We start from the raw sequence: 27,037 nt of genomic DNA on the forward strand, positions 1-27,037 counted from the left end.
GAACAAAACAGATGGCTGCCCAGTGAGTCATCCCACAGGTTAGCTGGTGACTTGAAAATTAAACAGGTGGTTCCTGTATTAGTAAAGGAGCGTTCTTTATATCACCCTGACAAGCCAAGCACTAGCTGGCTTGGAACCCATGGAAAAGGTAGTATTCTCTGAAGCTTGGAACACGGTGCATTTGCCTACTCCCTCCTTGATTTCTCTTCCCTATAGGTGATGACAAGACAGGTTGTCATGCTTTTCAGACAAGCTAGTCAGCCTGCAAACTCAACAGGTCATAACTAAGTCGGAAAAAGACCAATGGAAATGAAAGAAACCGTTCTCTCTGCTAAAAACTTGGCAGTACCAGTATTGTTTTCTGGAGTGCATTTTTTTTCTGGTATGATGCAGAATGAAGTGAAAATCCAAAATCTATCTGAAATATCACTGTAAAATTTCACTGTCGAGACATCCTTACTTGCCAGTTATCTCTGAGAACCTATTGTGCAGAAGCCAGCAGTAAATGTGAGATCAATGACGATTAGAGAGGCAAAGACTGGAAATAGAAGGGGAGTTGACTTCAGGCAGGTGTGAAAGTAAAGAATGACAGCAGAGGAAGAGGAACATATTTATAGACTGTTCAGCTTTCACTTCAAGAGCTGCTGGAGAGAAATCGACACCTTTAATACTGCCTTGGACTTGATTTAGGTTGACACTGCTGAAGAGACAGCTATTATTTCTGTTGACAAAACCTCAGGATTGTTCTTTTATTTTCATAAAAAGCTTAAAGGGTGTTAATGCACAAACAGGCAAGGTGTCAGTACTCTTATGGAGCAGTCTTGAGGGAACAAGGAAACAGCAAGGAGTAGGCAAGAGGACCTCCAACGAAAGCATTACCTGACATACCATTCTGTACCAGGATTGATGGAGAATGTTGCTGCTGGTACTCTCAGAGGTGTAAGTTCAGCTTACCTTCCACATCTTACTTTGGGAAAAGATATTTTAAATGGTAAAGGATAATATGAATCCTAAATGACAATCCAGTGAAAACCTGGCCAAGAAGCCTATAGGTGGAGATCATCTCTTAAAAAAATATCTTTCATCTTCCATCTGTGTTTATTGCTGTTAGTACAGTATGCATTAATTTTATCATTTGTTCTGATCTGAAGGATTATCCCAACTTATCTGAAACATAAGATAGTTATGTAGCTAAGATTCCCATTTTGTAGAAACATCACCTTAGAAACCTATCTATTCTCTTGTCTCTATAAATTTCCAGAACTAGAGCCTGAGAGAAGGTTAAGCACACATTTAGGCAGATCATAATGTCACAGCCTATTTGGAGCTAGGTTTTATCCATGCACAATTTACTGGTTTTCTGTCTCTTGAAAAGGATGTTGTTTGGGTTCACATACATGTCAAATATTTTTCTAGTCCCCATTTGGTTAGGTGTAGTGGCTGTACATTGCCTAAATTGCTCATGTCATTCTACAAAACATTTTCTTTTTCTATTTTTTGTCTTGAAGATAAAAGGTGTATAGGAACAGATGATTTAGATGATACCTACTGAACACATCTCTATCATGCCACATCTTTTTTGCTTCCTTTCTAAATTAAACAGATTAAATCTTTAAAGTTCTGTGTAGAAAACTTTTCATGTCTCAATCACTTTTACTGCTTGCCTCTGAGCCCACATTACTTTTGCTGTCCTTTTAGCGATAAGGCTGCAGTAATCAATATTTTCAACAGACTTGAGAGAATTCAGATGAGAAAGATGCCTGAACGGCAGGTGTAAGTGCTCAAGCCTACAATTTATGGTCTTTCAAGAGATGATACAGACACAGATGCTCAAATTATCAGCCCTACTTGCTAGTTCTCTGGTTCAGTAGCTCCAAATTCATCTACTTCCTGCTGCTTTCACTCTGTATCACCTTAAACCTGAACACAAACCAAACCCTTTCTGACAGTTTTCAACAGATGCTTGATAGTCCTGGGATTCTTTCATGATTCTTCCATGTGATTTTTAATGAATCCTTTGTTCACAGGTTTTAAGTCCTAAATCAATATTAATCACTGAACATAATTCAGTGAGGTATAGTACCTTGTTGTGGATGATCTTGTGTGTCTTCCAAAGATCATCCAACTGCTAATATAACACGGGGGTGAAATCTTCCCTGGTTGAGTAGTAAAAATAGATTTACTATGATGTATTAAAGCACTGGTTTTGATAGTTTTGTTTGCAGTACTGGAGAGGGAATAAGCAGGGGATTCTTAACATTTGTGGAGGGATGGGCAATAAATGAACAAAAGTAAACATCTGTTTTTATTTCACACAACCCAGATTCAGACACTGCTGTACTAGGAATTGCTACAACATCAAATGTTAGTCAATTGCTACATCGACTTTTCTTAGTAAGAAATAAGCAAAAGCAAATTCTAGCTTTTCCTTCTCAAGAAAATCTTACATTAATGACCAGGAGGTGCCAAGATGTCATATTGCCTGCCTGAATCAAAGCACCATAGCAAGACATCAGATCCTTAAATTCCAAAATCCATATGAGGCTAGTAATTGAATTGGCAAACTGTAAAGAAGGAATCCTCTCTTCGGGCCACTGCACAGCAATAAGAGATCTTTGAACGGCTGATTTAAAGGAAAGATAAGGGATGAGAACTGCACCAGCACATCCTCCTGATTTACTGTAGAGATGATGTTGTGGCAGGTCAGTATTACCTATACTGCAATCTGGATGCTTTATATTTTAGTCATCTTGATCAATTTACTTTGGTTAGTACAAGGGGACAGTAACAGTGATGACAGGACAGTTTTTATGGCAGCATAGTACAAGAGATTTTGGGACACTAACTCACCAGCTATCTTGCAGGAATGTCCTGATTGTACATTTCAGTGCTGCTGTTGCCCAGACTGCCTATATCAAAGATTACAAGGGGCTGCACCTCTCACACTGCAAATGTGTTCTGTGATTTGAGTATCGACTTATTTGTGGACACAGTGTGCATCATGTCAGTACTGCTCTTATCAACAACAGAGATTTTAGGTCTTGTCCATGGAAGTTTTTCATCAGCACATCCTCAGGACAGATTTTTAAAGGTAACTTGGCGCTGAGAGTTTTACAAGCATCTTATGGGTACTTTTTTTCCTTGATATGACAAAGTGTAGGGCATATAAATGGTTTTGAAAACCCTAGTCAGTCTTTAGACTCCCAAATATCTTTTAACAGCTTGAGCTCTACCACTAAGTTACTCAAGATATACTGAGAATCCCTTATCTGTAGACACCTAACTTTTGCTGACCTACATTATAAATATGAGTCAATGTGTCCTCGAAGTTTGGACAGGTACTTGGAGCAATGTCTCTGGAGCCCAATCAGAACAGACACAAATCAAATTCAGCACTACTACAGTAAGTGAGGGAATGCCATGGAGGGTTAGACACCCACATGCATTTATTTGTCTGATTCGAAATGAAATATTTTAGCACCTCCTTGAAACTGTAAAAAAGTAAGATTCCATGATTTTTTTCCTGTGGGTACCTAAAATGTCATCTAACTGTCCTCAATCTGCTTGCGCATAGAAGCATCTGAACTTTACACTGCTGAGCAGCTAGGAGCCAATTAATGCCTAAGCACTGTCAGAAATCATAAAGTAGATATACCTAATTCTCTTTTGGAAGCCAGTCAGTGACATTTTCAGAGTTCAGAGTTACATCCCATGCAAAATGTGACTGGAGGAGAGGTTACTTCTTTTTCATTTTGCAGTGAGGTAGGTAGAAAACTCGCACAAGATGCTGCAGATGCAGCTTTAATGCTTTCCGTTTTTTGAATACCCCCTCCTTATGTTTTAGCCACCGGAGTCTTTGTGGATTTTTTTCTTTCTCCTTTTTTTTTGGCCTGATGAATATTTAATGATCTTATATAAAACAGATCAGCTTCCTCCTTTTTCTTTGAGAGTGATGCTCTTGAGAGAGCATTCACTTAGGAGGTAGGAAATGTGCATTCAACCAATGTACAACAGGAGAGTGACTTAAAATAATCTGTAGCTCATGTATCCACTGAGCAGCCAGGGGGCCAACATCATCTGCATCTTCATTTTGTCACAATAAGGTTGTTTTAAACTGTCAACACAGAAAGGAGTTCAAAATTGTTATCTCCAGTAAATAATTTCTGAGAAAGAAGATATCTAGGATACAGTTTTTCTCATTGGTATTTCTTACAGCACCTTTTCACTAATAAGCTAGCTTGTATGGATCTCTTAGGCATCTGAATAACACCAAAGAGAAAAAACCTGCATCTGGGCTTAATGCATTTTGCAGTGGGTCTTTTTTATGATTCATGCCCTCAGTATTGTTGTCCATAAAAATACTGTATAATGTCTGTTCTCTGTTTTACTAGTGTAGTCTTGAAGTTGGTGAAAACTGAGAAGAAATATTAATTGATTCTTAATGCTTACTTGATACTAGAACTGACAAACATAGGATGTGTGTGCAAGGGAACTGAGGGAAATTACTTTAAAAGCCAGTATGTCTTTTAAAATATGCTTGTGAATGTGTCAGGGGAAAAAAAAAGTTGATGAATACATTAAAAAAAAAAAAAGGAAGTAAAAAGTTAATAAAGCAGGTGAATAATTAATGCTCATTAAAATTATGATCAGGATTAGTTTAGTGAGTTGATAACCATGATGTCTGTTTTTATTTGTGGGGGAAGGACTGTGCATATACTATTTAAGATTAGTAGGATCTGGGGATGATTCTGGGTTTTTTTTGTATTTTTGTTTGTTTGGTTTTGTTTTTTGTCTTTGTTGTTGTTTTTTTGGGGCGATTGTTTGTTTTTCTTGTAATTTATTTTGTTCTATTTGGGACTAACAGAAATTTTTTCAGAATTTTTACTGCTTTTGATCTTTGGAAAAAAAATCAATAATTTGGATTGTATTTTATTTAGAAATTTTATGGAGAAGACAAGAGTCCTTCAATATTGAATATAATCAAATTTTAGATAGTCAATATGTAGATCTGGATTTGATTTTTAACAGATGTATATTAATCTCTAAAATCATACCACCACAAATGTTAAGCAAATCTTTTCCTTTGAAATGTAGAACTCTGTTTTTATGAGTTAAGCAGGACATCTAGGCCATATTTAGGTGCATTTAATTTTAGCTCTGGTATTCCACAAGTTCAGAATTTTATGAATATCGAGGCTTACTTACCTCACAGGTTTTAGAATTTATGAATAAACATAAAGATGTTGGGGGGTGGAATAGAAAGGCAAATTTTTAGAATAGAATCCTCACCTAAGAAGGGTCAGACTGAACTTCAGCCTCGACAACACTCAGATGTGCTCTACCTTCTTTAATTGTTCTGATTTTCTTTTTTTTTTTTGTCCGTGTTGCCAACTTAAGCACTGTTTTTTATCTTATCTCCAGAGACAAGGGATTTTGATCATCAAAATCGACAGAGAAATGCAAATTGGGAGGGAAAAAAATCCCAGAGTAGGTTCAGAATAGCTCTAATGAGTAAATGATTTAAACTCCTATCTGGTAAGAATTGTAGAATTTCTACCTTAATCATTTCAGCAGTGTGAAATACAGAGTTAGGCCTTTTTGTATCACACTTAACTAGAACTTTCTGTACACTAGCTGCACTGTACAAATATTGAAATACTTGCATTAATATATTTAATTGCTGTCACAATTTATTTGCCTGTTCTATTTTTTTTTGTATTGTCTTGTGTCTTGTTTATAGAGCATAATGTATTGCTATAAAATCGAGGCATTAAAGACCTCAAGTAAGATACAATGGTGTAAAATTACAATTATAAAAGAATGCTGCATACTTCCTACAGCTAATGATCAGATTACCTGAATATTTGCAAAGTATGCATATAGCTATACGAACACCTTGAATAACATCAAGAGAAGCCTATGTTTTAGAGGTGATGGCTCAGAACTCCCAAATAAGAGAAAGTCTTCTCAAAGAATTGTTGTAAGTCTTGTAACAAAGATTTTTAGTCTATACTGCAGCAACAGCAGAGGAAAGCAAACAAATGTTTTCTGTTGTTTTCTGCTTACATTTTACAGCTGGGAAATTAGGCACATAAAGAAAGTTGAGGCTTAGATTTTTCCCCAGAGCTGTCTGATTACCAGTTATGCCCTTGAATTTTTGGTCATTGATAAGGAATAGAAAAACATGATGAAGGAATGACTGTGGAGAAAGGAAATGAAACTGAGTATTGTATTAGCATATAGGCTTCAATTACTTCAATAATAAATCCCAAATACTTACTTTAAAATATAATTATTTGATCTCACTGGCTTCAATATCTTTTAAAATTTTCCTTAAATTAAAAATATGCCAGGTGATATGCTGAGTAGTTAAGTCCTTAAAGCTTGCAGTCAGGCTTTCACTCACATTTTAGATTAATCCAAGGCTTTGCTTACCCAAGATATTTGGGGCATGAAGTGATGTAATAGGATTCATGAGTGGAAGTCCTGACCTGGCCTGGTATTTGTCATTTTACCCAGGGATAACCCTCCATGAAGAGAGAGTAACTTCTATTGCTACTGTTTGATAAGTGTAAGCTTTTGTCAACGCTCAAATGGCAGGGAAGGGAGATGCATTAGCCGCTCAGGGTGGCAGGGGCACCTAAGGACAGTGATGGTGAAGCAGAGGAAAGTCCCAGAAAAAGACACCTTGAAGCCTTCCTGCAGGTGAGTTTCGGTGCTGAGCTCCTGCTAACCGTCAGAAGTCCTCCGACTAAACAGTGGGGAAAGTGAGATGTTTTGAGTGAGATGTTTGCTATTTCTGTACTAGGATGGGCATACAGCATTGGTAAGGATTGTGCAGATGTGGAATCAGACTATCTTGCAGGCTTTCTGAATGGTGATTTTCAACATTACCTTTTAAATACTCAAATAATGAGGAAGAAATTCATAATTTTGGGTGTTTTCTTTGACATAACCTAGAGTTAATGAGCCCCTATATTTCTGATCTTGTGCACACATCTGTCTTCAGTACATTTCTGCTCCCTTAGGTGATAACAGGCAGATGTAGGTACAGGACCATGGCAGCCACCCTTGGTGACTGGGCTAAGCTTCACAGGTCACACATACTTGTTTTTCTCTTCACACATTGTCCTAAAAAATACTTAATCCCTGTCATAAGGTTTATCTGATTAAAAAAAAAAAAATAAAATTATACAGTTTTGCTGTTACAAATGCCTTTGTTTTTTATCATCAGGAAGATAAACACCTTTAAAATGTGATCTGTACTGTCTGCTCATCCATATTGTACTCTCTCTCATCCAAAGTAGACAAATAAAGTTCCATATTGAATTATTTCTCTAATGTGGGGGAGAAAGTGGGGCCTCTGGTTGTTTGTTGGGTTTTCTTTTTTTTTTTTTTACATAGATAACTGAACTACACACAGTTAGCGCTGTATTCCAATTTGCAGAACACCAAATATTGTACACTAGAAGTGTAATGGGATTAGTTAATATTTTCCATTAAAATTTTCAGGTATTTTCATTCTAAAGAAAAACTGACAGAATTTCAGTTTTAAGGTAAAAAATCTCAAAGTTGAAGAACTGCAACTTCATTCCCACATGCAAAAATAGATAACTCAAGTTCTTAGATAGATTTATGTATCTGAACAACTCAGAACCTCATTCTTCTCCTCAGTGTTTTTTCCCAAATCTCCCATCTCCATTTAGGGACTCCCTTCTGACGAAGAAGTAGTACTTCAATATGAGAAATGGAGCCTAACCAGAACTCCCAGGCCCATATTAATTCTGATTATTTTTTTTTTTTGCTATTTCATGTTTTGTTTTTCCAGTTCCACATGAGACATATTAGCAAATACACTGTTTTTGTTATTTACCTATGGGTCGGAAAAAATTACCCTTTTCTGAAAGTTCTTGCTTTTAGAAGGGATAGGAATCTTCCAACACAGAGAAATGTGTGAGACTTGCTCTTTTAAAATCAAGAGGAGTACTCCATATAATGGTATATTCTGAAAATACAATTGAAAAAATTAGAAAAATTTATCTTCTCTAGGCTGATGAATTCCCATGATCTTTTATTTTTATAGATGTTCTCATCAGTTCTGAATGTTTCTCCATTGTGTTTGGAAATTAGTTGTGCATTTCAGTAAATTCCCAAGTATTCATTCAGATCTTTTTCTCCAAATCTGCAAAACAGTGTATCATTTAATCTTAAACCTAATTTAAAGCATATTGAAATACTTCTTTAAAATAGATTTAAAGCATGCCTCTTTTATTCAACTACTTTTGTGTAATGTATCCATTCTGTATGTAGACTAGCAGATGATCCACACTGGTTACATGCTCACTAAATAAAGAAAACTGAGGAAAATTCTGTTAGAATAATTTAAGATAATAGGAAAACAATATAAGAATGTCAGGCATTTGCTGAGAGTTTTATCTTAAGGCATATTTTTCTTACCTGTAGTTTAGTACAGTGGTGACATACAACATTCAGTGCTCGTTTTTTTGGTATTTTTTTTTTTTTTTGGCCAGAGGCCGCAGGAAAGACTTATGATACTTTTTTGATATTTTTTCCTCTACACTTGTCAGGTTCTTTTTTCTTTTTTTTAAGAAGATGCTCACCGTGCCTTTCTTTTACATTTGTACAATAAGAAATATCATGCCACACCTTGGTAATGTACAATATATTTGCTTTTGCCATTGGTGCCTTTCATTCATCAGATCTTTAACTTGTGAGCAGAAATTTTATTTTCCTTTCTTGTCTGTTTTTGTCTGGGAAACCACACTGACACAGAATTTCCTTGTTTCACAAATCTTGCTTATGTTTTGAAGTACAAATGCTGTTGCCCTGGAGAATCATCAGGACCTAATCTTATTGGCGAGTCAGAGATGTATGGAAAAACTAGTTACCTTTCTTTTACTATTTATTTTAATATTTCTTTTTGTGACATGTAAATAAAGAGTTTTGACATGGAAGTAGTCTGTACAGGTAACTGCTTTTCCTTAGTTTGCTGACCTGAAAGAGTATGACCCCCTAAAAAATTACTTGTTTGGTAATCAATGATTGAAATTTCAAAATCCAGACAATTTGACCTTTTTTATTATTATTTCAGAGATAATGGTGGCAAAATGTCCAGCACAAATATAGACATATCTTTGATTAAGATGAACCTCAGTTATTCAGTTATTTTTCTACACCAAAAATTAAACAGAGTTTAGGATTATGTTCCCAAGGGGAAAAAAAAACACATTGAAAACCCTTGAAAAGATTTCTTAACATATGAAATGTTTATAACCAAAAGTTTTCACTGAAGAGCAATTAATTTTTGCAACATGGTTATTGCAAACTTCTGTGGTTTCAGTTGGACACTAACAAAAGGATCCAAGATAAACATGGGGACTACATGATACTCTTGCGCATACCAAGATAATTTTAACAGTAGAGTTTCCACCATGTCAGTATGCAAGAGGAATGCAACTACAGATCTTTCAGCAATACTAAAATTTTAATAAATATTAAATGTTTCTAAATTTCTGAGGGTTTTGAATAGATATCTCCCAGTATTGTTATCGTCTCTCAAGTGACGAATATCAGCATAGGGTGTCTTCTAGAAGAGGTTTAACACTACGTCCTTTATTCCACATACCTTGAGTATTTCAAAAGAATTAAGCAGAACTAGATCATGTTCAGGACACTTACTATTTTATCTCTCCACCTCCAATCCCAGCTGGCTTAATCCATTCTTGTGCTTGTCATTAGACTGTTGAGCTGTGATCACCCTGATGACATTAGATGATGACTGCACAGTCAAAGCTGGGGCTACTGATCTCTAATTTTCCTCAAATTTACTACAGCACCTTTCACTAATGCACAGTTTTATTAAGCTACCAGGCAGAACTTGATAAATCATCTTTCTATGCTTGAAAACCCCACTGAATCTTTAAAAGCCACGTGATAACACTGAGAAGTTGCATTAAATTCTAATAGGAACTATAACAGAAGAATAAATATATTTTTGTGTCTAAGAATAGAATTTATATTGCCATTGTTGCAGGTGAAAACATCGTTAATGTTTGCAGTGCCATATAGATTTTTTACACCATTCAGATCACCTCTGGGAAGATTATAATCATGGCATGTAAAAGATTTAAGATCAAGTGAGTGATTGTCTGGCCAAGGAAATGGGAACTGCCTATTTACAGAGGACCTTATTCATCTGTCTGCATGTGGTGTCAGCCCCGAAGGAGAGTATATAGAGGTGTCTTATCACATCTGGTTCCAGGCACAGGACAAGTGGAGGCCAAAGATCAGGAGTGCTTGTGAGCTAGGCTGTGAAGGGTCTCACTGTCCGGTAGCTCCCTGAACCTGTTGTTCCTGCTGCTGTGAAAAGTGGAGGTGATCTGGAATGAGGATTCTGAGACACACACACAGGCACAGGACAAGTGGAGGCCAAAGATCAGGAGTGCTTGTGAGCTAGGCTGTGAAGGGTCTCACCGTCCGGTAGCTCCCTGAACCTGTTGTTCCTGCTGCTGTGAAAAGTGGAGGTGTTCTGGAATGAGGATTCTGAGACACACAAGTCAGTCTGAAAGACCCAGGAAAGGACAGGTATTTTATATGCAACATAACTGAAATGGCTCATGGACAAGGTATGACCTTTATGAAATATTATACCTGCTATGGTTTGTGTTTTTAAAAGCATGGCCTTACTTGAACAAGCTGGCAGAGCTGACGGTGGCTCTTCTGAGGGCAGCACAGAAGGGGACCAGAAAGCTCTGTAGTTGCACTGTGCCCTAAGCCATCAGCCATGTCATGACATGTACATGGCTGTATCAAGTGAGGCTCCACCAGAAGCCAGATATTTCTTCTCAGTTGCAAGCTCTACACAGTGAAGCATTAGGATCAGTATCAATATGCAAATGTAAAAAAAAAGAACCAAGCTCTCTGACAAACAGCAGTGTTACATAAATGCATCCCTGGTACAAAGGAACTTGCTTCAGTTCTCTAGAGTTATCTTGAGGTATCTAAACATTCTGAGTTTGTGTTTCAGTCTGCAGAAAGTGCTAAGTACTATACTGGGCAAGTGCAATACTTTTGCAGAGAAAAAAGCAGAAAAAGGGGAAAATAACTTGTTTTTCCTGATGCTATACTGGGATTTGCTTAACTTCTGAAAGTTATCTTTAGCGAGATTTTTTGGCTAGAGTGTGGGAAACTAAACAGAGGAGATCTGTATTAAATTTCAGCTGAATATGATTTGAAATTGAGGTGATATTAAATCCAGAAAAAACAAGAGTTTAAAAAACTGAAAAACTGGAAAAAAAAAAAAAAAAAAAAAAGAAAGAAAAGAGCTGCTTCAAGGAACAGGAGAAAAAAAGAGAGAAGAAAAAAAATCTATATCACGTCAGTCTAAACTGTGGTGAATCAGAAGTATCAGTATGGGACGCTATGTATTTACTACATCTCAGTGTGCTGTTCCAATGTCTTTGTACTTGCTGCTCTGTGTAATCATCACTCCCTGTTGGATTCCATGTATATTCCAAGTGCAAGCAATACTTATTTCTTCTGGAAGCATTTCACTCTACAAAACTGCTGCACAAGGTGATACAATATTCCCATAGCTCAGTGGTCCCTTCTTTCTTGCAACCTTATCTTTCAGCCCTTAGGGAATGAAGCTGCATCTGCTGCAGAGCTGTTTCTGTAATAGCTCTCTGAGAGCCTATTCCAGGTAGTCTCTAATTAGACACACCCAGATGGTGGGCACAGAGCAGATGTCCTGCCAGCTTGGGGTGAATATGGAAGAAACTTTTCTCTTGGCTCCCTGTAGTTTGTCTTTCTAATGTTTTTTCCCCCTCCATTTTTCTTCACAGCGAGCATTTGAAATGTTTGCTCACCATTTCTAACATATGAAGCAAACGTCAGCACTGTAATCTAAGGTACTAAAAATTCACAGTGTTTGGTGTAGTCTGAAGCCCAGACATATTGAACTCATGTTACCCAAATGTTGTCACAAACAAAACTGCTCACTTGCGCTTTGATACACAATCTTTATTAGCAATTAAGATTTTATTCTTGGAAACTAATTAACAATTGTGTTCATACTGCCAGAGACATAAGTAAGCACACTCAAGCATGTTGTGTAGCCAGCCTTGCAGATTAAATGAATGCAGCTAGCTGGAATAGAGTCTGATGTTTTCAGTCACATCATAAACACAAGAAGCCGATCTCCAAAGTACGAAACAGTTATTTTCTGACAGCTTTTTTCACAGTAGAACCGCACTTTAAATGTTTAGCCACATCTGACATTGAAAAGGTTTTGATGTAGAATATTTACTTACCCAGCAATTTGACCATCATGTTCACAATGCTGTGTTTCATGCTCCATTTGCCATAGATGTTGACGTGTTTTTCACAGCATTTGGGGCAATGACAATTTTAATTAAAAAGTTCCCATGTTATTCCTCCACCTTTCTAAATGTGATCAGGTACAGAACAACTAAAAAAATAAACCATAAAAGCTCAAGTGGATTTACAATAAAGTGTCCTGCAATCACATATTTCAAGAGATTTAACAAAGTCAATCCTCAGATATCATCTTTCTGTTGCATCATCTTTTTTAAAAAATACTATTTAATTTATTAAAAAGTATATTATCACAAAATGGCTGTGCACCATACAATACTTTATGATGGAAAGATTCGCAAAATATGTAACTTAGTAATTTGTGCTGGTTTTGGCTGGGGTAGAATTAATTTTATTCACAGAGGCTGGTACGGAGTTGTGTTTTGGATTTGTGCTGAAACTAGGGTTGTTAATACTTTCAGAGTGTTTTTGGGTTTGTTATTGCTGAGCAAAAGCAAAATATATTTTTGTTATTGCTGAGCAGGGCTTACACAGACCCAAGTCTTTTTTTGCTCTCTGTATTGCCACTGTGATGAGGGAGTTGGGGGTGCTTGTGAGGTTGGGAGGAGACACAGCTGAGACAGGTGATCCAAACCACCCAAACGGATGTTTCTGACCATATGAAATCAAGCTCAGTATATAAATTTCAGGGAAGAAGGTGGAAGTGGGTGGACATTTGCAGTGATGGTGTTTGTCTTTCAAAGTCACCATTCTGTGTCATGGACTTGTCTCCCTGCTCTCCTGGAGATGGTGGCTGAACGCCTGCCTCTCCTTGGGAAGCAGTGAATTAATTCCTTGTTTCTCTTTACTCGTGTGCATGGATTTTGCTTTCCCTCTATCTTTTGTCTTTCTGTTTCCCTTCTACCTTTTGTCCACCAGTTCTACTAGTGGGGGAGTGAGCGAGTGGCTGTATAGGATTTGATGGCTGGCTGTGGTTAAACAGCAATAACCCCATTTGGACAATAAAAGAAATTCTTCTCCCTATTATCAACTCTGCGTTTAGCACAAATCCAAAATGTAGCCTCATAAAAACCACTGTGAAGAAAATTAAATCTACCCCAGCCAAAACCAGCACAGAACTGAAGATAAATTTGAAGCATGGAAGGCTGACTTCGTGAATCAGAATGCTTTTCTCGAGCAAGTTTTAAATACAGCTTTACAAACCTCCCTGTCAAGAAGCACAAATAAAAATATGTTTACGTCATTATTTTGAGGATATTTGCATAATATTACATTTTCACAATCCATGGGGTTTTTTTTGCACACTACTTTCTGATTTGGTATTACTTGAAAGGAAGTATTTCAGACTGTTTTCTTGAAATATCTTGTTATCTTTGAATGTCTTGTATGAGAAAGAATTACACTGTTTTTTAATTAATGAATATGTAGGTTCTCCACTAAAACTTCTTAATCATGCTACAGGGAGCCAAAAGGCAAGAAAATAACAGAAGTCTATGGAAGGGCGATATTATTAATATCTCATCCTTTAAAGAAAAGAGAAAGAGAGAGAGAGAGATAAAGAGGGAGAGAGGAAGGAAGGAAGGAAGGAAGGAAGGAAGGAAGGAAGGAAGGAAGGAAGGAAGGAAGGAAGGAAGGAAGGAAGGAAGGAAGGAAGGAAGGAAGGAAGGAAGGAAGGAAGGAAGGAAGGAAGGAATCAACATAATCTCCAATAATTAGATTTTGTAAGAGAAAAATGGAAAAATGTCTCCATTTGTTCTAAGGATCATGGAGTTGTTGAGGCCATCTGAAAATATACATACAGCCCATAAAGCCATTTTAATAACAATATTATCACTAACTCTGTTGCATTTAGCTATAATTTAAATTTAGATAAAGACAAACTAATGAAATTAAAAATTCTTCTAAAATATTTCTAGAAGCAATCCAATTTTGACATTTCAAGGATGTTCTGAAATAAATCTTTATTTTCCACTATATTATATTTTTTTAATATATCTTTAACTTATTTTATAACTGAAAGGATTGTCAAAATTTCTCAGCAATCATAACGAGAAGTGTTTTGCATATTGTCTGGGCCAAATGCAGACTCTTAGAAGCCTGCTTGAAAGAATCTTCCTAAACAAGCTTTCAAATTCAATTTTGCACACTCAACACATTTAGAAAAAAAAAAAAAAAGGAATAACTTTCAGATGCCCAAGCCTTTACCCAACTGAAATTAGAACTCTAAAATCCTTAAATGCACCCATGACTGGTGAAAATGTATTATCGTACGCAGTTGCAATACACGCAGCAGAAAGCTTTCAATCTTGACATCCACTGATGCCAGGCCAGTGATGTTACCCACCGAAAATACTGTTTAGTGAAATCAATAACCCTGGATAACTGGTAGTGGTCCAATAGATTCTGGTTCTGATAGCATTTTTTAAAATTTGTGTTAAAGGCCATAATCAGGCAATTGCTGCAAAAAATAATTATGCTAATTGAAAATGTTGCTGTGTCTTAAAAGCACCATCCCCACATTTGAGCAAGCAGAAATAATGGCATATTAAGTCCTTATCTGTTTAAGGGGCAAAACATCTGTCTCCGTTTGAACATTTACTGCAGGCTTCTCAAGCTGGGCTAGAGAGTACTGCACTGAGCTCACAGCTAATGTTCTGGCAACTTGACTGCACAAAATCCAACATAGAGAAGATGACAAATGCAGGTATGGCAGTACGTGTCAGTGAGCACCTAAGGATGCTACGTCTCCTGATTACAGGGCACAGGAGCAGACATAGAGCTCTACAACCCGTACCATTCATGTTGTACCCCCTGTTAACCTTGCCAGCAAGTGGCAGCAGCATGATGCAGTGGTTGTTTGGCTGTTGGTATAAAAAAATCTTAGGAAAGTAGTATGGACATTAAAAGTAATTGAACCCAAACAGTGTGTTCTCTTCTTCGGACAGTTTATGTTGACATTAACTTTTTTTTTTTTATGTTGGCATAAACGCACTTTGTGTTTTCAACCTAACCAAGCTCTTGTCCATTTCAATGCAGTAAGACATTAAATACGACCTAACTAGGTAATTTTAGACAGTTTAGTTCAGGGGTAGAGGAGGTTATGGTGCAATACATGTAATCTCTCTGCATCACTGCTTCTACTGTTATTTCTACTGTTGGTGTGATTATACTCCTTTTTGTGTTTTAGCCAACCTTCTGTCTCTCTGTCCTGTGAGTATTTAGTACCTTCCAAAAATAAAAATGGTGAAAACTTAAAAGCCAACATAGTCCTCATAAATGTAATTAAAACTGAACATAATTTTCCTTTTGTCTTTTAAATTGTACTGATGAAACGAACATAGTCATTGATCTGAAATGACTGTTAATTCACAAAATGAGAGGAAGAAGATAAAATTCAAAATAGGCATTAGTTATGTCTATGTTATAAAATTATCTCTACTATTCAGCCTATTATTTTGTGCTCAGAGTCCTTTCTCTTCCTGCCTGTCCTTTCATTCTTATCTGTTTTCCCTCAGAGTAAGTTATATATCTGATTAAATGGTAATTAGTGACTTCAGTGAGGCTTCATATGTGTAACTGAGAATATAATTTTTCCTAAAGAATTTTTTAATCAAATATGTAATAATTAAAGGAGATTGAAATCGTGTATGGTTTTTAATAGGACTTAAAAATCCAAGTACAGTAATTTCACGATTATAAGCCGCACTGATTATAAGCCACACTTCTGGGTGTTGGCAACTTTTCGTTCTTTGTCCATGCATAAGCCGCACCTGATTATAAGCCGCACGTTACAATACAGAGTGTGATAAAAGGTATCTATTCTATCACCATCTGTTGAGGGTGGGGGCAGTGATCCTTATCTCAACAGGAGATGTTCTGCTAATGGGCCATCCATTGAAATCAGGTGGGGCATTGTTCTTTATCTTTTCACAACCTATCCTTCCTCCAGCTAGTCATTTTCTGCTAATGGCCATTGAGTCCCACTGTGTGACTGATAAAATTACTTCATCCCGTTGGAAGTTGCTCCAGCCAGGGGGAAGAGCCCAACATTTCTTACCAAGATAAAAACAGAGGTTTTGGGACACTAAGGGAGCCCCTTTCTCCACTGGACTCCAGAGGGAAACCGGATTTCTCCACATCACCACTGGACCTCCGGAGGGAAACTACACCTTCTACAGGAGCACTGCTTCAACTTAACCATATCTGCCACTGCAACAGGACTGCAGCCACCATTTAATGGGACTGCTACCAACAACACCCTACCTGATGGGGTGTCAGGTTGCACTCTGGCTTTTTCAGGATTTGGAGTTTGTTTCTTTGTAGTACTGTATTTCTATTTTAATTTCCTTAGTAAAGAAATGTTATTCCTAATTCCCATATCTTTGCATGAAAGCCCCTTGATTTCAAAAGTATAATAATTTGGAGGGAGGGGGTTTACATTCTCCATTTCAAAGAGAAGCTCCTTCCTTTCTCAGCAGACACCTGTCCTCCAAACTAAAACAGCAGCTTTTCATTCTTTGTCCATATATAAGCCACACCTGATTATAAGCCACACTTCTGGGTTCAGACCAAAATTTTAGTCAAAATGGTGCGGTTATAATGGTGAAATTACTGTAATTGACAGCAAGTTTTCTGAAGGAAAAAAAACCCAAACTTTTCTAAGCATGTGAAGTAAGAGAAGGAAAATGCACACAGCACGCATCATGTTTAGTAAGTTGTCCTTTCATATCTAATTTTAATTTGATAAGAATCATATATGTGCATATTAAAGAGAAAGTAAAAATAACGTCAAGTGCAGGATTACATCTTTAAATTTAATATAAAATTAAACTCAGAGTCCTCTAATTGCTTTTCCCTTTTTCAATTAAACCTTACAGCATATTCATCATATAATTGTTTTTACTGCAATATTTAAGTAGTATGATTCTTATAATTTTAAGTGACTGTAGAGGGCTAGGAAAAGAGACCTTCTGAAAAGACATCTTTATTTCATTAGCTGTTTGATGGGTAGCCAGATGCCTTCAAGTTTAATTCCTGTGTTGCTTGGGAGGCCAGTGCAGGTGTCACCTGATAAAGCCCCCAGATAAAGAGCAGAAGATAGAAACTTGAGTGGGCAGTGGGTGCACCAGGTTACAGCCATGGCTGTAGCACTCCTCATGTTGTGTGGCCCTGACCAGCTGTCTGCTTTCTGTCCCAGAGTGGCTATGTAATAAGTGCTGATAACCACCTGTCATCAGTCCCAGTGAATGGGATAATGGGGAATTGCATCTAGGTAGATACATACTGAAAAGGAGGGATAAGGGTTTTCCCTGCCTTTCTGTGGTCCTAATATCTAAGTCCTATAGAGGCTTTTCTTTTTTTAGGGTAAAAAAGGATGAAAGTTTGTCATTAAATATTCTTACATGAAGGATGATTTGGTAAGTCTTTCTTGTATGCCACATGGTGACATGCCAGAAACTTGCTCAAGATGGAACACTAGCTTTCTCTGCTTTAAACCAATAAAAATACAGCAAACGTGCCAGCGGTCAGTTGCAGAGATTACTGCATGAGCTTTGGCTTTACCAAACCAGGAGTCCAGAGAAACTAAAACAAATTATGTAGAGCAGAACTTCTGACTTTGTGTTTGGAGAAGCGGTATTGTTTCTGTAGAAAAAGCAAAAATTTTACCAAAAGGAAAAAAGTCTTTAAATTGTTTATTGTATTATCATTCAATTAATTAGCTCTGTGCAAATATGGGCAAAGTGCACTGTGTTCACAAAAGTGGGAGTATACTTTATAAAAATTCGTTGGTGCAAGAGCTGATCTCTTTAGTGCTGTTTCCTCTAAGCAGTGGTATTTGTAATTTTTATCTAGCAAAAAACACATTGTTAAAGGCCCTATGTAATTTAATAATATATGTTCAATTCCTGTGTTTCATATGTAAGGGACAAAGGATCTGAAAGTTCATCATTTTCATGCTTCTCTTTTCAAGCTAAGAAAAAACACTTTCTAGCTAAGTTCTGATCAGAACAGTTTTTCTACATATTGGAGAGTTACACACTAATTATGAAAACACACCTGCCATTTTCAGTTCTTTCCTTTGGTAAGCTTTCACATAACCTAGAATTGTGCACTTCCAGCCCAGAGGGCCAATCATGTCCTGGGCTGCAGCCAAAGCAGTGTGGCCAGCAGGGTGAGGGAGGGGATTCTGCCCCTCTGCTCTGCTCTGCTTTGCTCTGCTCTGCTCTGCTCTGCTCTGGTGAGACCGCACCTGCACCTGCTCCAGCTCTGGGATCCCAGCACAGGAAGGACATGGACTTACTGGAGCATGTCAAGGGGAGGGTCAGGAAGATGATCAGAGGACTTCTATAAAGATAGGTTGAGAGAGTTGAGGTTGTTCAGCCTGGTGAAGAGAGGGCTCTGGGGAGACCATAGAGCACCTTCCTGCACTTAAAAGGAGTCTGCAAGAAAGCTGGAGAGGGACTTTCCACAAGGGTATGAAGTCAAAGAACAAGGGGTAATGGAGTCAGACTGAAAGAGGGGAGATTTGGATTGGATATTAAGAAATTCAGAAGAAATTCTTTACTGTGAGGGTGGTGAGACACTGGAACAGATTGCCCAGAGTAGTTGTGGATGCCCCCATCCCTGGAATTTACAGGGTTTGTTAGGACTTTGAGCAATCTGGTTTAGTGAAGGGTCCCTGCTCCCAACAGAGATGTTGGAACTAAATGATCTTCAAGGTCCCTTTCAACTCAAACTACTCTATCGTTCTATAGGGAAATCTCTCCTATTGTAACACAGCTTAAAGAAAAAGGGTGATATTATCTATTACATAGTTTCTTATACAGAAATGCACAAAATTCTTATTACCAGGAGATAAGGGAAGAAAAAAGGATAAATTATTATGCTTATTCAATATTTCCTTGTAATGATAGTAAAAAATTGCATCTTTTAGTGTATTGCAATCAGGAAATTAAACAGATGAAAATTGAGATACCATTAGGATGGTGTCTTTCTAATGTTCACATATTGTTAAACCCAGTTAAGAATATAAAGTATATGAATACTGGAAAGAAAAGAGTTTAAATAAACATATAATTTCAGATTTTTACTTGCAATGACACTGAAAGATTTATCTGTTAAAGTGAGTCCTGCCTCACATCATCAGTAAAGGGTGTGTGAAGTCCTTAGTCTGTGTGGTTTGCTGTCAGAAAAATTCCTTGGTGATTTTTGCAACAGTCTATACACATCATTCATAAACATCATTCATCAGACATCAATAACAATAATGAAGTCTAAAAAGGGCAGAAATTGTTAACTTTAATTGTTTTATTTTGGCTTAAACCACAGAATTTTTGTGTGTTTAACTGTGGATGAAGACCAGCTTATCTTGACACAAGGGCACTGGTGTACCAAACACAAAGTAGGTCCCAAAGTTACAGAGCCTGGCTCAGAATATCACACTGAAGTTAATGTTTTGAATCAAGCTATCTGACATCTTTCATTTCTTCTTTGTTGTCAAAAGACTTACTGAAAGGGTGCTTCTGCTTAACCTTTCTTGCACTGCCACTGTTCCTTAGTTAGATGCATTCCCCCAGTGAAAAAGAGGAATAATGAAAGCCTAAGTCAGCCTTTGCAACACAGTCTCGGGGCAGCAACTAATGAAGGCAAATAAAAATAAAATAAAATAAAAATTGAATGCATTCTTACATTCTGAAATATGGAAACAAACCATAGTCAGTAAGACCAAGCATGATGGAGGCAAAAGTCAGATTCTGTCAAATTTTGGATTAGTACCATGTCACCTGTATCAATTTTTTAACACTGTTGTGGCTCCTGTCATTTCAGTTCGATTTCAGGAGATGATTTGTTCTAGAAGTGTGCTAATGCAATCCATTGAAGAAACCAGCACTGGGCTTAAAAAAAATTAATCAGGTTCAGCAGATTTGGCTGAATCCCCAGACATCTAGAAACTAGCATGACTCACCTTTCTCATTAAATACATTTTTGTTAGAAATAAAATTTGAAGTGATTATCAATCTTCCTTTTTCTGACTAGGGAATTATTACCCTAAAAAAGTCAAGAAACTGTTACAGAATGCTTTTCTAACAATTGTGTGATTCACCATTAACAGTATTGACACTGTGTAGTTTTTATATGCAAGCCTGTTATTACCACCATCAGTTTAAGAAAACCAAGCAAACCAAAACCCCAAGAAAGGGGGGCTTGCTAGAGTATGGATTGCTGCTAATTATGAACATGGAAAGTTTTAACTGTCTCAGGTGAGTAACATATATATATATATATGTATATACATAGACACAAGCAAATATATATGCTATATTCAGGCCACAGATCCAATTTGTAAGCATTTATATATGTAAAATTAAGATGTCGAAGTCTGGAGACAACTTTAATTACATTTTAAGGAAAAATACATAGAAAAATAAATAAATGGAGAACCAGTCAAAAGAAAGTAAAAGCTAAGGTTTTCTGTAAATACATCAGGCAGAGAACATGCTTATAAAGGTAAGAGTTCTGCCAAAATCTATTATCATTGTCTTGAGTGAAGTTTGAGAGACTCCAAGTTTAAACGTGAAAGTGATTTTGAGCAAGGAGGCACTTTGATTCCTCAGAGGAGTCGGCTTTCAGGGCTTTCCAGAGTTGTGATGAAAATGAAACCGGACATTATAGATGCTCTTTTTCTGGCTCAATGTATGAATTTATTGCATTAAATAGAGAAACATTTGTGTTGGATTCACTTAGAGTTTTATGTATTGTGCAAGCTCCCTGGGCATGCACTGTGAGAAGCAGCTTTGCTCCCAGTGCTGCCTGTGCTCATTAGCACATGTCTATGCAGAGACTGACATGTCCTGTATCTCAGGTGAATGGATGAGCATTGTTATGACTGTGTGGCTTTTAGCCCTGTGTTGGCACACATCCATGTAGGAAAGTGTCCAGAATTAGCACCAAACCATTTCATCTGCATCTAATCTGTTTTTAGCCTGTGCTTTATCAGTAAGTACAGTGTTTACATCTAGAAAAGTGGCTTGTTTCTCCAGTATCTCGAACTTTCTTGCTGATTGCTCCAGATAAGTTTGGTCTCCTGTCATTTCTGTACTGGGAACAGTAATGACAGGCAGCCTGGAATGGGTTTTCAGAGTCTCTTCTGGGAAGCGTAGACAAATGAAGACTCCCTCTCTGACAAATGGTACCTAAAGCCTGATGAAAAAAATAATATATTTTCATTATGACTAGACCAGGTAAGGATTTAGGACTCTGTTCAATAGTCTTCTGTTGTATTCAAATGAGGGATCAGGCAAAACTGAATACTGCTTAAGATATGGTATGAAGATAGAAAGAGGCTAAGATTCTTGCTAAAATGGAAATTTGGACTTGTATTTGCTATTTAAGGCCTGGGATTGATAAAAGAACAATAGATGTAAAAATATTTGTTGTCTGAGAAGAAACACTAATAATTTGAAATGGCCATTTAAAGTAAATCAGAAAAAACCTGTGCATTTATTTAACTAATAGACTCAGCACCAGCTTGTGCCAAATCTAGAGATCAAAATTTAAAAAAACAAAAAAACCCCAAAACATATATATATTTATTTATATATATATATATATTTATTTATTTATATATATTTATATATATATACCCATATATATCAGCCAATGGTAAAACATTCCAAGCGGTTTTGGAAGACAGACATGCATAGCTATTGATCCCTTTTGAGGGAAAAAGTAGGGGACTGAGGTGGGAGGTTTTGTTTTTCTTTTCACTTTTTTTATTTTCTGTGTTCACATGCAAGTTTTATGTCAGCCGTAGGATCACAAGAGTGGGTAGGATTGGAAAAGACCACAGTGGGTCACCTGGTCCAGCCTCCCTGCTCAAACAGGGCCATCCTGGAGCACATTGCACTTGATTGCGTTCAGACAGTTCAGGAATATCTCCAGTGAGGGAGACTCCACAACCCCTCTGTGCAATCTGCTTCAGTGCTTGGTCACCTCATGGTCAGGTGGAACTTTTTGTGTATCTGTTTCTTCCTGATTCCTCTTGTCCTACGGAGTCTGGCTGCATCTTGTAGACACCCTTCCTCAAGATACTCATACATATTAATTAGGTCCCCTCTTAGTCATCTTTCTCTGACTAAACAGATTCAGCTCTCTCAGCCTTTCCTGAGGTGTCCTAGTCCCTGAATAATTTTTGTCACTCTCTGCTGTACTCGCTCCTGGAGTTCCCTGTCTCTCTTGTACTGAGGAGCCAAGAACTGGACACAGCACTTCAGATGTGCCTCACGAGGGCTGAGCAGAGGGGTAGGATCACTTCCCTCCACCTGCTGGCAATGATCTTCCTAGTGTACCCCAGGATACCTTTGGCCTTCTTGGCCATAAGGACAAGCTGCTGCCTCATGGACACCTTGTTGCTCACCAGCACCCCCAGGTCCTTCTCCACAAAGCTGTTTTCCAGCCTCCAGACTGTCCAGGCCCATAGGCTTAATCCTTGCCAGGTGCCTTTCTTGAATTTCAGAAGGTTCTTATCTGCCCATCTCTCCAGTCTGTTGAGGTCCTTCTGAAGGACTGCACACCCCTCTGGGGTATTGGCCACTCCCCCCAGCTTTGTGTTTTATTCTTCTCAGTAAAAAAAACCAAAACAGCCCCAAACCAAAACTGAACACTACTACTGAATAATATGTTGGATCATCTTTGCCCACCTACCCTTCCTTGAGAAACAGAGGCTATGACAAGTTTAGGTCCTTGAATAAAAATCAGCATAACATTTATTAATGCATAGAACATTGATAAAATAGTGAACAAGGACATATTGATTATTAAATATTATCTATGAATAAGAAATTGAATGCTTTAATGGACCAGATTCCTCATCTGACTAGATGAATGGCACCATCTGGTGGATCTGTCCTTTGGAAAATTTTTCCTGGAAATTGAAGTCATAACTTAGAATCTATTTCTCTGCCAGAGAACTGAATATTTTGCAAGAAGTGCTAAAAGTTAATTAAGATGCAAAGAAATGTAGCAGTTAGTAACAACATAATTTTCACCATTGTTCATTCTGGAAAATTACCATTATTTTTGCACAATAAATGCCATGTGAATAATAAAGACAACAAAGGAAATTAGCAAGAAACAATTTATTAAGTGTTTACTTGAACTCTCTTCATAGCTTTGAGCATCTGTTAAAGAACCTACTCTATTCTGTGAAATAGTTTTCTGAACATGCTATTGGAGTACAGAAAATTCAGCTAATATAAAGATTCGGGAAGTTTGCGGGGGGATACAAATGCCCTCATTTACTCTTTCACAGGACTAGTTGATTTGAGTAGTAGTTCTTGCTTTTCAAACACAATGACAGTCATTGGTAAATGCATTCTGTTGGTGACCAGTATCACCAAAATCATTGGAAATCTGAGTTATCCAGTTAGTTATTCTCATGCAGGTAACATAGGTGACCTTTATCCATAGGAATCTTTGACAACAGTGTACACTGGCACCTTCTGCCCATCGTATTTGACTGCTACATTGCACTACTTGTAATTTACCGGGTAACTGGATGAACCAGATACATTCTGAGATCTCATTTCTGCAAAAGAGCACACAGTCTGTAGGATTCCTTTCCCCTGTATGGTCATCCATGAGAATTTTCAGAAAGGCATAATCTTCATTTATAGTGAAGAGTAAAATACTGCAAGTGACTTTAAAAACATTTGTGATTATCCTAAATAAACAATTAATATTGAAGGCAATGTAAAATGAGAAGTATAACCAAGCAGACTCTTGTGGCCACAACCAGCATTTGATGTGTACTTAAGAGTTTTCAGTGAGAAATTCTTAGAATTACTTAAGGACAGTAATTTTCAGCCTCAAAATTCAGTTACTATTGGGAACCCCAGTAGTCCCAAGCATGCAAAAGAAACATATTGAAAGTGACAAAGGAAAATTAATTAGACATTTTTACAAAATGGTCAAAGAGCGCACTCCTTCACTCAGTGTGGTCTTCACACGCCTACTGAATTTTAAGATAATCAGACTTTACTCTGCATTATATTTAGCTGCAATAACAATGAAATGAACAAGCCTGTTTTCTCCACTCTATTCCTTTGCATTTCTCCTCAACTAGTCCCCATTAACATGAATTACTATTAGTTTTATTTTTTTAAACTTTTGATGGTCAAAAAGAAAAATCAAAATAGAGGCCATCAGAGTAAGAAAATTAAAAAAATTTAAAACCAGAAAATTGTAAGTGGCCTGACACTGCTTAGATGTCTCATCAAGGTGTCCATATGTTTTTTAGTTAGTATATTTTTGTCAGTATCTTGCCATGAAGCTTTTTGTCAGTACTAGATACAATGGAGCCAGGAAAAACCTTGTTGTGGTGCAGCGTGAAATATTTCATTTTCAGTACATTTCCAGAAAATAGAATCTCACATATATTCATCCTATAATTGATTTAAAAGATTGAAATGTGTCAAAAATAGTCACTTTGGACAAAATTTTATTTTATAAAATAAAATGGAAAAGAATAGGAAAACAAGAGAAGTAGGGTGGTGTTAAAGTTAGTGTTGAAGAACCAAAAATAACTGAATATGCTGCATCTAGAAACGTTGGTTTGTGGGAAGAAGACAGTATAAAATGGCTTTTTTTTTCTCTCTGTTTTCTTTTTTTTTTTCTTCTCTTTTTTTTTTTCTTTTCTGTAGAGAGAAATCTAGGGAAAACGAAGCTACCTCAGGAACATATTATCAAGCTAGACCTGGGCAAGGCTCAAGAGCGGAAGACCCAGAGGAGAAAGAAACAGGGGCACAAGGGAGACAGTTGCATAACAGTAGGGTATGTGTCAGAAGAAACAGGGAGGGTAAGCAAATGCAGTAACTATGGGAACTGCAGTTTAGACTGGATGAATTTCCTCTGTGTGGCTCACTAGATGGAGGCTGTGGGAATGGGAATAGGAATATGGCTGGAAATTGCAAAAGGTATGAGTCTTCACAGCAGTCAAGAGCTGCAGTGAGTCGAGGTAAAGCATCACTGTTCTCAAAAGATTACTTCTAGCAGCTCAGTTGATGACTTGTCATTTTTATTGTTTTGGATTGATTTTGGTTCTAGATGGTAACTTGTCCTATGACTAGAAGTGATAACAAATTTGAGAGCAAAATTGAGAACTTGCTGCTTTCAGATGCTAGAAGTTTGAGCACCTCAATATACCTATGCAGATACATGTGTTCCACTTCATCTAAAGGGTTCCAGAGTTGTAGAAAAATTAAAGAACAAAACTGACCAACCAACCAAACAAAACAAAGCAAAACAAAACAAGGCCACAAAAAAAACGCCAAACCAAAAATAAAACCAAACAAAACCAACCATTTAAACAAACAAACAAAAGACAAAACATAAAAACAAAAATCAAATAAAAACCCCACAAACAAACAAACAAACAGTTTTTCTGCTACAGGAATAAGAGATTATTCAACTGGACTGCAGTACCATTGTAAGATCTCATTTGCTGTAGATCTTTAGCAGTTAATAAACCAAACATGAATGCTGAAGACAACTGCTGTCTTATGCTGCAGGCTTGCTACTAATTTTATCTCTGTTGAATAATTTGGATTTAATTTCAGGGATCAGTTAAGTTGACAAATGTGATTGTGGCTCTTGGGGAAGAAAATTATGTCAAAAATGTTTAGATTTGGGAAATAAATAATAATTCATTAGAGATTGGGGGGTTTTGTCTCCTCTAGCATCTGTGACATATAGGTTGAAGTACATTTCTAAAAACTTCTGAAAATTTTCTGAGCCAGTTTCAAATGAACTAGGTAAAAGAACCTTGGCTACCATGTTTTTTTTAAGTGCTAAAATCTTAAAAGGGATTTAGTAAGTTAGAGAAATGTAATAAGAAACTTAAGGTCTTAAATTATTTGGAATCGAAACACCTCTGTTATGGAAGATGTTAAGTGTCGCTTTGAAAGGGGGAGCAAAATATTTTGGATTTCTTGTATTTATCTGAGATAGGCAACACAAGGTTTTGTACTTTAAGAGTTTCAAGAATGCATTGTCTGTGATTTTTAAGAAAGGAATGCTTGAAGAATCATTCAGGCAATGCTTCGAGTCAATTATTCCAACAGAAAGGCAGCTCAAAACCAATTGATAGCTCACAAATTCAAATATGAAAATTTAATATTTATCTATTTTTTTCTGGATAATTATCAGTCTAATGGGAAACATATGGTTTTATCTAGAGTGATAGAGCTAGACAGATTTCAAATTTCGAAACAACAGGAGTGTCTAAATATATGATCATTTGCTATCCAAGGTAATGACAAGTTTGTTGTTAATTTTAGGACGAACATTATCTCAGCCTTCCCAAACAGGACTTTAAAATGGGAAGGGTAGCATAAAATGAACTGAAATGGTCTTAAATGGCTAAAACATAAGGATAATGATTACGCTTTACCAAAAGATACACTTTTTGACTAGCTATGAGAACAGTTTCTTTTGTCAACCATGGCTAAACAAGAACTGTTGTGGGTGGAGGTCTGAACTTTGCTCTGGCGCAAAGGGGAGAGTGCCACATATTCTTTGCATGCACCTTTAATGCAGCATTTAATATCACCTGGAATAACCCCAGGACCACTAGCTGGCTCTTCATCTGATCTGGCATCATTCCAGTTAGAAGCTTTGCAGC

General features: G+C 37.0%; 1 protein-coding gene across 5 annotated transcripts in view; it reads left to right on the forward strand.

Moving 5' to 3' along the window:
* Nucleotides 1-27,037, forward strand: part of CDH12 (cadherin 12) — an 829,389-nt gene that overhangs the window by 710,219 nt on the left and 92,133 nt on the right. Inside the window, exon 1 of one of the 5 annotated variants that reach the window (XM_033063847.2) lies at nucleotides 25,085-25,188. The exons of the other annotated variants lie outside the window; for them this stretch is intronic. The gene's annotated coding sequence lies outside the window, so the exon portion shown is untranslated. Of the gene's footprint in view, nucleotides 1-25,084; nucleotides 25,189-27,037 lie in introns of those variants that run through there. 5 annotated transcript variants of the gene reach the window in all.

This window comes from Catharus ustulatus, chromosome 1, assembly GCF_009819885.2.
Source record: "Catharus ustulatus isolate bCatUst1 chromosome 1, bCatUst1.pri.v2, whole genome shotgun sequence".
Classification (NCBI taxonomy): domain Eukaryota; kingdom Metazoa; phylum Chordata; class Aves; order Passeriformes; family Turdidae; genus Catharus; species Catharus ustulatus.